A 12,474-nucleotide genomic window follows, 5' to 3' on the forward strand; every position below is an offset into this window, starting at 1 on the left:
GTATCTTCGGCGTAACTTGAAAGCTACACATTTCGGTTTGAATTCTATGTGCCTGTCATCAAATATAATGAATAATCACTCCGAATAAACAATCATGAAACCTTAATGCCCAAATGATCCAACAAAACAACGCCAAAACCTACAACATTGAACATTCAGCTTCCCGCAACACTTAAAACACATAGTTTCAATCAATAATCAACACTGTACCTACGGAACAATTCGTTTCTAGTCACAAAAACTTTGCTTGAGACAGCGAAATAATCCAATCGTGTCTAACCACATTCTCACTTATCTCATTTCCCTTCTTCCGTGACATTAGTCACTCTGGTTCTGTGTTTGTTTAGTTCCGATATCTCGATACTCTGTGGAATCGTGTGTCGGTTCGATTTATCACAATTGCTCAGCAAATCTTATTCTATGTTATGGTGGTGCCTAATGCTTTCTCGTTTTTATTTTATTGTAAATAACTGTTATGGTATGGTCAATTTTGCTTTCATTTTTTTTCTTGGTTTTGCTAACGAGTATGCTGTCCGACTGTATCGAATGTTTGCGATCATTGATTATTTCCAAAAAATGAAAGCATTTTCGGTTTCCAATACGACTGACATGGTTGTCGGTGGATTTAAGCCAATGTATTCAACTGTCAGTATGATGTGCGCTTTATTTTTCTATAAATGTTCGATTGAATTCGATTTATCTATCGGTTCTACGTTTTTCTCGCGTGTATGTAATTCAGGATTCATGGTAACACAGATAAGTACGACAGAACCAAGCAGGATCAGCCTCAATACAAGACCAACACAACGTTTACAAGAGGTTTCATGAAATAATACGTATGATATTGTGCAAACGCTCTTGATGCGAGCTGAATAGAAGTGCATCAAGTACAGTGCGGGGTTCAACGTGTTAAAGAGTTTAATAATGTATTTTTTCATATACATCAAAAACTCTAACATAATCCTGCGTCAACTATGCGGTCGTGCCTTGGACACAATCAACTAACTTTTTTTTGGTGATATTCATATACCTTCTTCAATTTTTAATATGTCTTATGAAAAGTATGACTTATTTGAAAAAAAATGCAATCTAATACTTTTGTAAAGGAGTTCACACTCATCTTTTGATGTAAAAAAATCGAAAACCGGTTCCGGTAAAAAAAAAATACACGACGTTATGCACGATAAGTTAGTCTACTTAAGGTGAAGGTGGAAGCTAGCCACAAATGGCTGCCACAATGGCGCTCATTTCTTTCATCTCTCTCCCTTACCCCTCGCCAGAAAATCAATAATGTTGCGAAACAGTGTGAAGAAAATGATCGTTTGCACAAACTTATAATATTACCCAAAATCTAATCGATTACTCACCAAATATTAAATTTTCATCTGCCGTCGCAATGTATAGTGGAAAACGTCGTAAAACTCGAGCAAGTGCTCTGAAAGTTAACTTTTCAATTTTCCGCAATGGTTTTGTTTGTACTGGTGAAAACATCATCGAAACAGCTATCAAAACTGAGCCACAGCGTTTCATGTCATGAAAATTAATAAAATAAAATTGTGTTGATATCAATACAATTATTATTTTTACGTTGAATGGGTCTATAATGTAAGTTTGTTTAACATTGGTTAAGAAAATTGTATTGCAAAGCTCGGAACACTGCCACGGCTACCTATGCTTTCAAAAATAGTAAACAAAAAAGTATTATATTCAATCAAAATAACTCGGCCAATGAAGAGAAGGGTTAAGGCTCTCCAACGTGAATATGTGTGAATATGGAATTATCAACATCGAGTTACTGTGCAGAAAAACTTGTTAATACCAAAAGAGCCCCAATTCGCATGTGCGCTCGCTTTTAATCAGAATTTCACTTCATAGGTAAATACACCTTCTATTAATATTTATATTTGCAATTGTTCATCGGAACACATTTTACTTCAGCATTGAATTGTTATTTTTTTTTCAAATGTATTCTAAGACTCGTGTCAGTAAAGCGCCACACAGTCTGATAAGTGAATTGATCTATTCACGTACAAAGATCAAAACAAACGAAACAAATTGCTCTTCTTTCACAAACACTATTACCCCATTTTTACTCGTAGTTTTACCTATACTCTTACAAAGGCTTGCTTACACCTTCACCTTCTTTTTTATATCATACATCTGAAGATCCGATTGTGGTCTTTATGATTATTTCACTTTCAGTCAATTTCAAATGTTATGTTTGTTCGATTCAATTTACATCTACGAAATGAGCTAAATTATTATTTATCGCTTGGGAAGAATTCGATGCCGAAGACAATATTTCTGGACAATAATGTCTCACTGTACACGATGTATGATGTGTAGGTCTTGAATAGAGACAGCCTTTCTCAAGGTTCAACGATGATAGGTGGTACTGCTTCTAAGGATTGCATTACCGTGCCAAAATTTCAATAACCGGTTATTCGGTAATGAAAATTTCATTACCGGTAAAACCGGTAAATTATCGGTAAAAAACATACTTCAAAATAAACCATTTACGTGAAGAAACGGCTTTTATTTATAATGATTAGATTACAAATAAACATTTTGCAAGTTTTTGCTGATTAACACTAGGTTTACGGACGTTTATTATATACCTATCTCTACGAACACGTGTCAATTTGAAGGAAGAAAAAAGAAAATGGACATCAATATATATTTACCTCGATTAATGCATAAAAGTAGAATATGTGGAGATGGGATATAAATGCAGCCGATTTTTGTTATTTTCCATATAAAATTAGAAATGCGTCAAAATGACGTGTAAACCTAGTGTTAAGGTAATACTTAAGGACGCAGAGAATGTTAATTTGGTTGTCTTCTAATCTAGATCGGATCTCATTAACAAAATTTCCAAAAGAGGAAAACACCCGTTCAGAGTCCAATTATGTTGGGCGTATAGTACGAAGAGTATCGAATACCATTGTCATCCGGGTTGCCACATATACAGAATATTCTATATTTTACAGATTTCGCGCCAAATTCCAGATACAGAATCTGTGTATACAGAATTACAGATTTTCAGCAAGAATACAGAATTTACAGATTTTTTTTAAATTCAATTTTAAATAATGAATTTATTACAGCGCATACATTGATACCTTGATTTACAAAAAAGTAGAACACAACGCAACAATATGGCTTTCGTTGGAGGCAGTTGTTAAGCAAAATCTTGAGCGATTCGAAGAGCTTAAACTATTCTTTTCGTTCCAAGTTAAGTATGACCATAATCAATCCACCATATATCGATTCTTTTAAACGATCATATGACCAAATCGATTATGCTGTTCCTAAACATTGTTCTATCGCTCATCAATGAAGTCAATTGCACTTTTCAATCAGAAAGTTCTCAATTTTGCGAACTTTATAATGAGACAAATATGTTATTGTTTATCATATCGGGTATCTTATGTTTTGAGAGCTACGTGCAACGATTCGCTAAAGCTGAACATGATGTGAAAGATTTTGAACACTTTCTGAAGAAGCCAGAGGATGTTTACGTTGGTATCGTGAAGAAGCTGAAAAAGTATTGGATGCAGCTAGGAAGCTGAACTTTAATTCGATTTGTTGTGATTTCTATATTGAACTCGTGAAACAGATTTCAAAGAAATTTCAAATTTGATTTCAGCGATCCGGTTATCAAAACTGCGGCCTTGATAAACCCCCCAATTTTCGTCAAACTACCAAAACTTAATGATTTGATACGCCAAATTCCTCAATTTTTTGAAGTAATAGACAAGGCTTGGGTAATGAACGAATTGGTCCCAGCTGTTGGATGTCAAAAGGCGCCTTTTTGATAACATTCATCAGCGTCTGTAGAGCGAGTATTTTCGCTTTACAATGCCAACGAAACAAAGACCGGAAATCGGTTTGCCCCCACAATTACAGACTCTATTTGCGAAAAAGTATGTATCGGCTCAAGGAGGAGCTTCAAGGATGAAATTGGCGAAAAGTTTTAAAGCAAAGTTCAACAGAACCATGTATAAACAACATAAAATTCAGAGGATTACAAGGATAGAACCTTTTTATGATTTATTTTGTTGCATTGATACTACATCAACAACCCATAAATAATAAAAATAAATTCAAAATGAAAATAAACCTTCATGTTAATTTTTTTTCCTCAATTTTTCGATAAAGATTTTTTATACAGATTTCTTTTCCTAAGAATACAGGTATACAGAATTTTACAAAAAAAAATACAGAATGAAATGTGGCAACCCTGATTGTCATGTATTTGCCTCTGATGCCCTCTATACCATAACTCTTGTCCGAGGATTTTCATTAATCCGTTTATTGACGTTGAACTTGGACTGGACGTTGATACTTTGGATTGTTGCAATCGTCGGTCAATTTGATGCTCAACTGTTCTGCAGGTTTCGCAGGATCTGCATATACGAAACGTTTTTCTGCAATCCTTCCAATCAGGACTTCAAGCAGCTGCTTCGATTGTACCGATAGCTGCTCTAGCATAAATTGCAATCTGATATCAGTTTCATTAAGGGTTCAACAGCGACCAGAACTGGTTCGAGGGCATCAACCAATTCCTCCATCGCTGTCAGCTCTTCATCACTGAAGCTTATCTTGTGTTTCGTTTTCAGATCGAGTAGCGATTTTTGAACTGAAGTCCAGAGGACTTAGAATCGGTGTGTTTTTTCGATTTTATTGGATTCCCGAGTAATATTTTAAAGCGACATAAAGGCAAATATTATTTATAGTGTAAAAATAAAAATTACCGAAATTATCGGTTATTGATTGTAAAATTACCGGTAATTCGGTAATGGAAAATGGCCCGTTATTATCGGTAAAACCGGTAACGGTAAAACCGGTTAACAATCCCTAACTGCTTCTCGATGAGTGACATAATGGAATGGTCTACAAGAATGATCTTTAGTTGTAAAAATCGACGCGTATATAAAATGTACATTCATTATGCTATTAATAGGTAAATACATTTTTTGGCCTTAACTGATACTGATGGCTTTCCGATGAACCGAATGAAACCGTACATCGATCAATGAAAAAGAATGAACGTAAGATCACAATGCTGAAACAAATACTGAGTCAAACAAAATGTTTTATTCTAGGAATTCACTGGAAAAAAATATGAAAACTAACAACATAAATGCCATTTTCACAGTTAGGAAATTTATTGTTTTACTTCCTTTTTTTTGTATCATTTTTTTATTTTTTCGTTTGTATATTTGTCTTATTCACTACGGTGTATATATTAACCATTTCAATTAATCAATAGAACACTTAATAATGCTCGATAATAATTCGATACAAAAATACTCTCGCATATTTTTGTTGGTTTACTTCCTGTCTTCATTGCGAAATTAGGTTTGAATTATGCGTGAGAGAAACAACTTTGGACCCACCTATGTGTGGGTTTGTCATTCGAGTGAAGAAAGAGTTGCATTGATTTGCGCACATTATTCTGTCCTCATATATTTCCTTTATCACCACACATCCTCAGCAGTTTCATCTTTTATCAGGCCACATAAAAACATTATGGGTTCTCAAAAGCTTTATATCACATCTGTTTGGTAATTCTAATCGGTTGCATTCACATTTTTTTTCTCTTTGTTCGTTCATTGTCCCCCGGTTACTTTTCCCTTGTTCTTGGCCGCAACCAAATCAATTCGTTCGTCACTTTTCATCATTCTGTTCTAATCGAAACAAGAAACAACTTTTTCTTCGTAACATCTGCACAACTAATCCTGCTAGTAAGAATGATAACTGTGACTCGATTTAATCAATAGGAACCTGATTACCCTCAAGTTCGACTCTACGTGCTAAAGTTTAGTAGTTAGAAATACGGATTCTCTTCGATCGGTTGTTACATTAAATGATAGGAGCAGAGACATGACTGCCCTCTTCTGGTTGCGTTATATGTTCTACTTGTTTGAAACTGATCTGCTGGCATGATCCGTTATAGATCCTTGATAACATGTTAATATATGACAGTGTAGAGATATAATAATAATCAAATAATAACTAAACCTCCCTCCAAGTACGGAGAACGAAATTCGCAATGTTTAGGTGAAATTTTGATATCTAAACGTTCGCTGATAAATTGACGATGAAACCTAAAAAATAAAAAAAAAGAATTGACACACTTCGAATTCACAATTGCAACTGTTCACAATCACTTCATGCCCTTGTGGAGTTCCCGCACATAAGCCAACACGAGGAACTGAAAATAGTACCTAAAACAACGCTGAGAACAGCTATTGAATTACAAACAAGAATAAAAGATCTACATCGAATCGCTGGATACAAAATGGTCCAGGGGTGTACAAAGGAATCATGCTACGTGAATCGTCTTAATAGCAATAATTTGCTATCAAGCTACCAAATTAAATATTTATTGAACAAATGGTCGATGTTAACTCAGACCGGACCATGTGACATTATTATGATTTCGAGAAAAACGAGCTTGAATTTAGGTGCTATAAGAGATTTTTATTGAGCATTCAAAACAATTTCGATCCGTTATTCCTGCTGTACGCGCCATTTTCCAAATCTGCTAAGTGTGGAATGTAGCTTACGAAACGCTTAACCTAATGCAATCAATAAATCGAAATTATCAATTTTGTAACTTGGTACCCTCTGACTTAACACGTTGAGCCCAGCGTCGGTCCCTAGGGGCCAACGGTGAGTTTTGTGATAGGAAAGCGCTGACCGACTGGGACTGACAGGTACAAAATAATAAAATAAAAATATATATGGTTTGTTTCCGAATGTTTTACAAAATGTGACTACTTTCTAGTCGAATTGCTGACTATTTTCTATTTATAAAATAAGTATCTTTGGGAACTGTGACCAACACTGATATTGTGCAAATGCTCTTGGTGCGGGCTGAATGGAAAGCGCAGCAAGAAAAAATCGGGGCTTAACATGTTAACACCGTCCAAGTATTGGTCATATAAATCATAAAATTGAAACCAAAAGGGGATAATGACATATCTAAACCAGGATATTTTTTTTTAATCAACATTTGAAAATAAACATCTGTGAAGAAGAAAAAATGAAAATTATTTCACATTAAACCTAAAAAACTTCTAAGGCGATCAAACGAGTCTGAAATGATGTTATTTGAATTTTTTTCACCCAAAAATGGCTAAGGGTCAGGGGAGGTAAAAAAAAGTGTTAGTGAAAAATTGTGGAGATCGATTATGAAAATGTCATTGATTGCTAACTTAACACTAAACCTACCGATGTTTTATGTATACCTATTCCTACCACAGCGGGACAAGTGACCCTTAATGAATAGTTAGTGAACAATGACTCGATTTATATAGTTTTGTTGAGAAACGTGACATACCATATTTTTCCTGTATATTTCGTCATTTTTAGGAAAACAATTGTTGGCAAAATAATGAAATTACAATTTTTTATTCGCAAAATAGCACTGTAGCTTGGAATAGTTACTGTTAGCTCGCTTGGATAGTCAGCAATACAATCAATCCCAATCATTCACTATTCGTTCACAAATACTACTAAATATATGAAGCAATTGCAAAAATTTCTAATGCAATGGTTTTGTATCACAACCACACATACAAATCTTTCTGATATCATATCTAGATCAACATGTCAAAAGGGTCTGTCTTCTTTGATCGATCTCTTCATCTCCATTCTCTTTCGTTAATAACTCAGCAGTAACAGGATTTCCTGATCTGTTCGACGACAAGGAGTGTGAAAAAGGAACTCGTTTATCAAACAACATGGCAAAACTGGAGCAAAATCTGTCTGAAAGGCCGTGGTTATCGAAAGAGAAAGACGGTGAAGAGAATCGATCAAAGAAGACAGACCCTTTTGACATGTTGATCTAGATATGAATGTTTGCACGGGTCAAATGACCCGTTGCGGTAGTTAGGGCAGATTACATATATTTCTCAGCAAAAAAAATGACAAGAGAGGAGAAAACACTGAAAAATACATTCGATGTGTGTTTTGAGAAAAGTAGTATAGGCAAATTATGTTGTGACAATGTAATTTGCAAGAAAATTTTGACTAAACCCTTAAAATGGGTCATTTGACCCCTCGTAGTAGGTTTAGTGTTAAAATCAACTAGGTGGCCAAACCAACTCTCATCGCCGTAATAAAAGTGTTCGGGGAACCGCCCGTGGCAAATCAAGATGATACGAATTTAACAATGAATGTATGTTTTTGCTTCCTCAGGCGCACAATACGCGTAAATATTTAGCATTGGTTCGGCTTTATCTAAAAAATCGATTACTATCATTTTTCAGATGAACTTTTTCAGTATAGAACCAGATAAGCTACACGAATTTGTGTTAGTTTGATGTGTTAGTGATTTAATCAGCGTAATGCTCTTCATCACACGTACACCTTGAAATGGTTTTTTAAGCTCAAAACATCGATATTGTCTTATACTGCCGTTCTATGCATAGTTGTCCCATGTTACTTTTTGACGATTTTCACTTTTCTTCATAAAACGTTGTTTATATGCATAATCTTACGGAAAAACACAAAAAACATGCGAATCACTTACGAGTCAAATACAACTTTAGGAGGGAATCCCATATGCCACGTTTTTTGACGTAGAACTACGTCTTTTAGTAAGAGTACCAAATCATGAAACAGGTAACGATTTTATAAGTAGTTTTGACGTTAATGCGTTGAGCGCCACGTAGTTTTGACACTAGACTTTCCATATAGGTCGCGTTGACTGACAGTGTGTAACATGATACAGTTGGTGTTCAGTTAGACTATGCAACAAATTTAGAACAAAATGAGTTAATAGTAACAAACAATCATGAATTTCTTAACGTACATTCTATTAGTCCGGTCTGACTGATTTTTCTCTTTTGTTTGATATGTTGCAAAGCCAGCTCTTCAAAAATCAAACGCGTGTGAAGTGCAGAAGAAGCAGAGAGTAAAATATTGTAATTTTAGATCCGCTTCAACAGCAAAGATCCATATACGGATGTTCTGCTCAAATCGAAACCTAAGATAGTCGATAGAGTGTTACAAATGAAAAATATCATACAGCAGTGCAATTTTATTTTTTTTTAATTTTGCTGTCACCTAATAGGCTAGATTGAAAAATGCACCGCGTCAGTTTCAATACCAGCGTATGGAGAGTGTTTGTGTATGATTGCATCACACGTATGCATTGTTGTATAAACGGGTGTTCAATAAAAAATGAGAATGATTTCAATACCTTTCTATAAAAGAAGTAAAGATCGCATTTTTTTCTCACCGAGAGAATTGCTCTCTGGACCTAGAAACGGGTTGCTTGTTTCTTTTCGCTCGGGTGTGTCAGTTCGATCAAAGATGGCGTCGAAACAACAAGTTCTCCGCGAGCGCGCTGTACGTTTTTTCAAAACGTGTGAAAGTCAAAGAATAAGTTTACAGTTTTTTCGCTGCTCCCATTCCTACATCCACAGAACTCTCAATCAGAAGGGCATCGTCTGTCGGAAGAAGACTAGGTCCCTAGAGTACACGGAGGAGCAGGTAGCGACCGTGAAATCTCAGTGCAGGTGGATGACGAAGAATTATCGCGGGACGTCGTATATATATATATATATATATATATATATATATATATATATATATATATATATATATATATATATATATATATATACAGTCAACTCTCCCTAACTCAATATCCAAAGGGACCATCGAGTTAGGGAGGTATCGAGATACAGAACATTTTTTCCTAATTTTTTTTATGTCTCAAATTGTCATATATTAGGGTAAGTTTCCCAATTATGGTATGAATTTGAATTTTTGATTCATTCCCTTGAAGTGAAAAAACACCTTTCTCATATAAAAAAAATATTTTTTCCAGAATCTTTCAGGAGGTGATAGACGGTTCTATTTCACGAAAAAAATCCTTCTACGCATATGTTAGAATTTCAACGATGACAGACTTATAGAACTTTATTAAACATTAAACATTTTTGAAGTGGAAAATTTAAAAGTTTTTTTTTATTTGCAATTATTAATTTTATCCTAAACATTCATACTAAACTTGATTGTTTCTATCAATTAAATTAAAGCTCTCTAACCTCTCTACAATTTGTTCTTTGACGCCCAACTTCTATCTCTCTTAATTTCGCTGCAATATCGATATAAACAATTCCTGATGATGATTCAATCAAAATCTTCAAAAATCGCGATTTTTAACCCACTGTACTTATAAAAGCCACTTAAATTTCACCTTAATGCTGAAAGGTTAATTTTTTTTCTTGAAATTATTCATATTTGAATTATAAAAAAAAACTTTTTTTTTCAAACTGTATACAATCGAGTCCTAAATTTTACATAATCGAATCATATATAATCGAGTTTGTATATAATCGAGTCCGACTTGCATGAGGCACTAGGTTAACAAAGAAAATATTGATTAAGTATGTTACTCAAACTGAATTGTAACGATCACGCAGGAACTGTATTCCGGACATATTCTTCAGGTTTGATTAAACGTTCGAATTAACATCTCAATAGAACTACTATCTTCAGCGTTTTTCTCAGGTTTTCAACACTTTCCAGTATATCGGTATCTGGCATCAGATCACAGCAAATCACGTTTTGGTCCTTTTTGCACTAATTATTAAAAGACATTGAGCAATCGAACGGTATTGTACCGTCGACATCAGCAAGCTCACGACGCATTAATTATGCCAGCGGAATATCACTCCCGTCCATGTTGGTTGTGCTTTGAAGTTAGGAATTCCCAGTTTCTGGACAAATTCTCAAGCCATATCCCGAAGAATAGAAGAGGGGTAAATTTTTCTGTCTAGCTTGACAAGACAAAAATTCATTGACCGCTCCAGCTTCTCGATTCTGACCAACCTTATATGCTTTTGGTCTAGATACAATTTTCCATTCCGATTCCATTTTTACTTTAGTTTGAGTAGTGTTGATACCGCACTTTGTGCAATACTGAAATAATTTGCAGCTTCTGACCCCTTCCGTCCATATTTTTCGACCTGCTCGATGATGCTCAAACCTTGCGAAATGGTTAGCGTTTTGATTGTTCGCTTGAAAGGTTTCTCGTGGTTTTCCATACTTGAAAAGAAATTGTTTGATGACACGAAAAAGGGAAAATTCGGAAAATTAAATTCCCATATGTTGTACAATTACCTAGTGACAAGTGCTGTTAGTTCATTTGATGTTTGCGCTAGCGAAATTGATCTTTGTTCGAAACTGGAAAGGCATTTTAATGTCATAAAACGCACTCCTATATCTTATTCTATCTATACCAATAAAAAGATACAACCCTTATGTTTTTAATAAATTTTTTTTTTAATAATATCGCCGAATTTGTTGATGAGAGCAGAACTCGAGGAAGGAATTGTCCGATTCAGGGTTAAAACATGTTATTTGCAAGTGGTTGAAAAATCTTGAACGAGAATTGTGTCTGAAAATGATCTGATATTATAATGATGAGTTTTGGTAGAAATACTATGGAGGCGAATGAACTGCAAAGTTTAAAGCCTCTTAAAAACAAAGAAACAAACAAACAGAAATACTAGGAATTTTATAGTAAAAGGTAAATTGAACGGGGTCGATTGGAAGATCAATCAATGTACAGTTCTGCGATTGGACCCATAAACTTGCTCATAGTAAGAAAACGTGAATGTTTGAAGATATTGATAACCAAAAACAAATTTTGGGCGGGACGAAGTTTACCGGGTCAGCTAGTTAACAATAAAATGAAAACGAAAAATATTCATAATAAGGATAGTTCCAAGCTGATGAAGTGAGGGGATTCGAAAAAAACGTTGTGCTATGGCGTTCACGATTCCAGCCCTTCTGGTTATCTGGAACATAAAAAAGTCGAACAGATTCTGTATCAGTAATGATGTCGCTGTCGCATGATGTTTTTGGAAGGAAGGAAGGTCTTGTATTATAGAGACTTTAAACTTTTGCAGTTCATTCGTCTCTAGCCTTGAGAAAGGCCCTTTGAAAACTATACTCTATTTACTCCAGCGCTACCACCTCCACCCTCTTGCCTTAAGAAAGGCACTCGATCCCTCGCCGTCCAGCTCGTCCAGCAACGATGTTCACGTCCAGATGTTCACGGTGTCCACACAAAGAATGTGTTTTTGGACAAAATGGTGGCCGTTTAAAGAGAAAAATGCTGCTTTGAACGTTATTCTAATGTTTCCCGATTTTTTTAAAAATAGTGAAATTTTAAAAATATCATTTTTATTGGTTCATACGATAGAGAGATGCATACAGATTGTATTCGTTTAAATTCGACATAAATTGGTTCAGTAGAACTTGAGATATCGTGTAGGCCAGTTTGGAAAAAAAAAGTTTCAAGAAAAACCCGTTTGAAGTTATTTGTTATGGCCGTACGGGATCGGATAGCGCATTATTAAAATGGCTATAGCTCGGTAAATAATGCGATTTTCGAAAAGTCCTTTCTAGAGTATATTCTTGAATGCCTAAACTTCAGTGATG

This window comes from Toxorhynchites rutilus, chromosome 2, assembly GCF_029784135.1.
Source record: "Toxorhynchites rutilus septentrionalis strain SRP chromosome 2, ASM2978413v1, whole genome shotgun sequence".
NCBI classification, from domain to species: domain Eukaryota; kingdom Metazoa; phylum Arthropoda; class Insecta; order Diptera; family Culicidae; genus Toxorhynchites; species Toxorhynchites rutilus.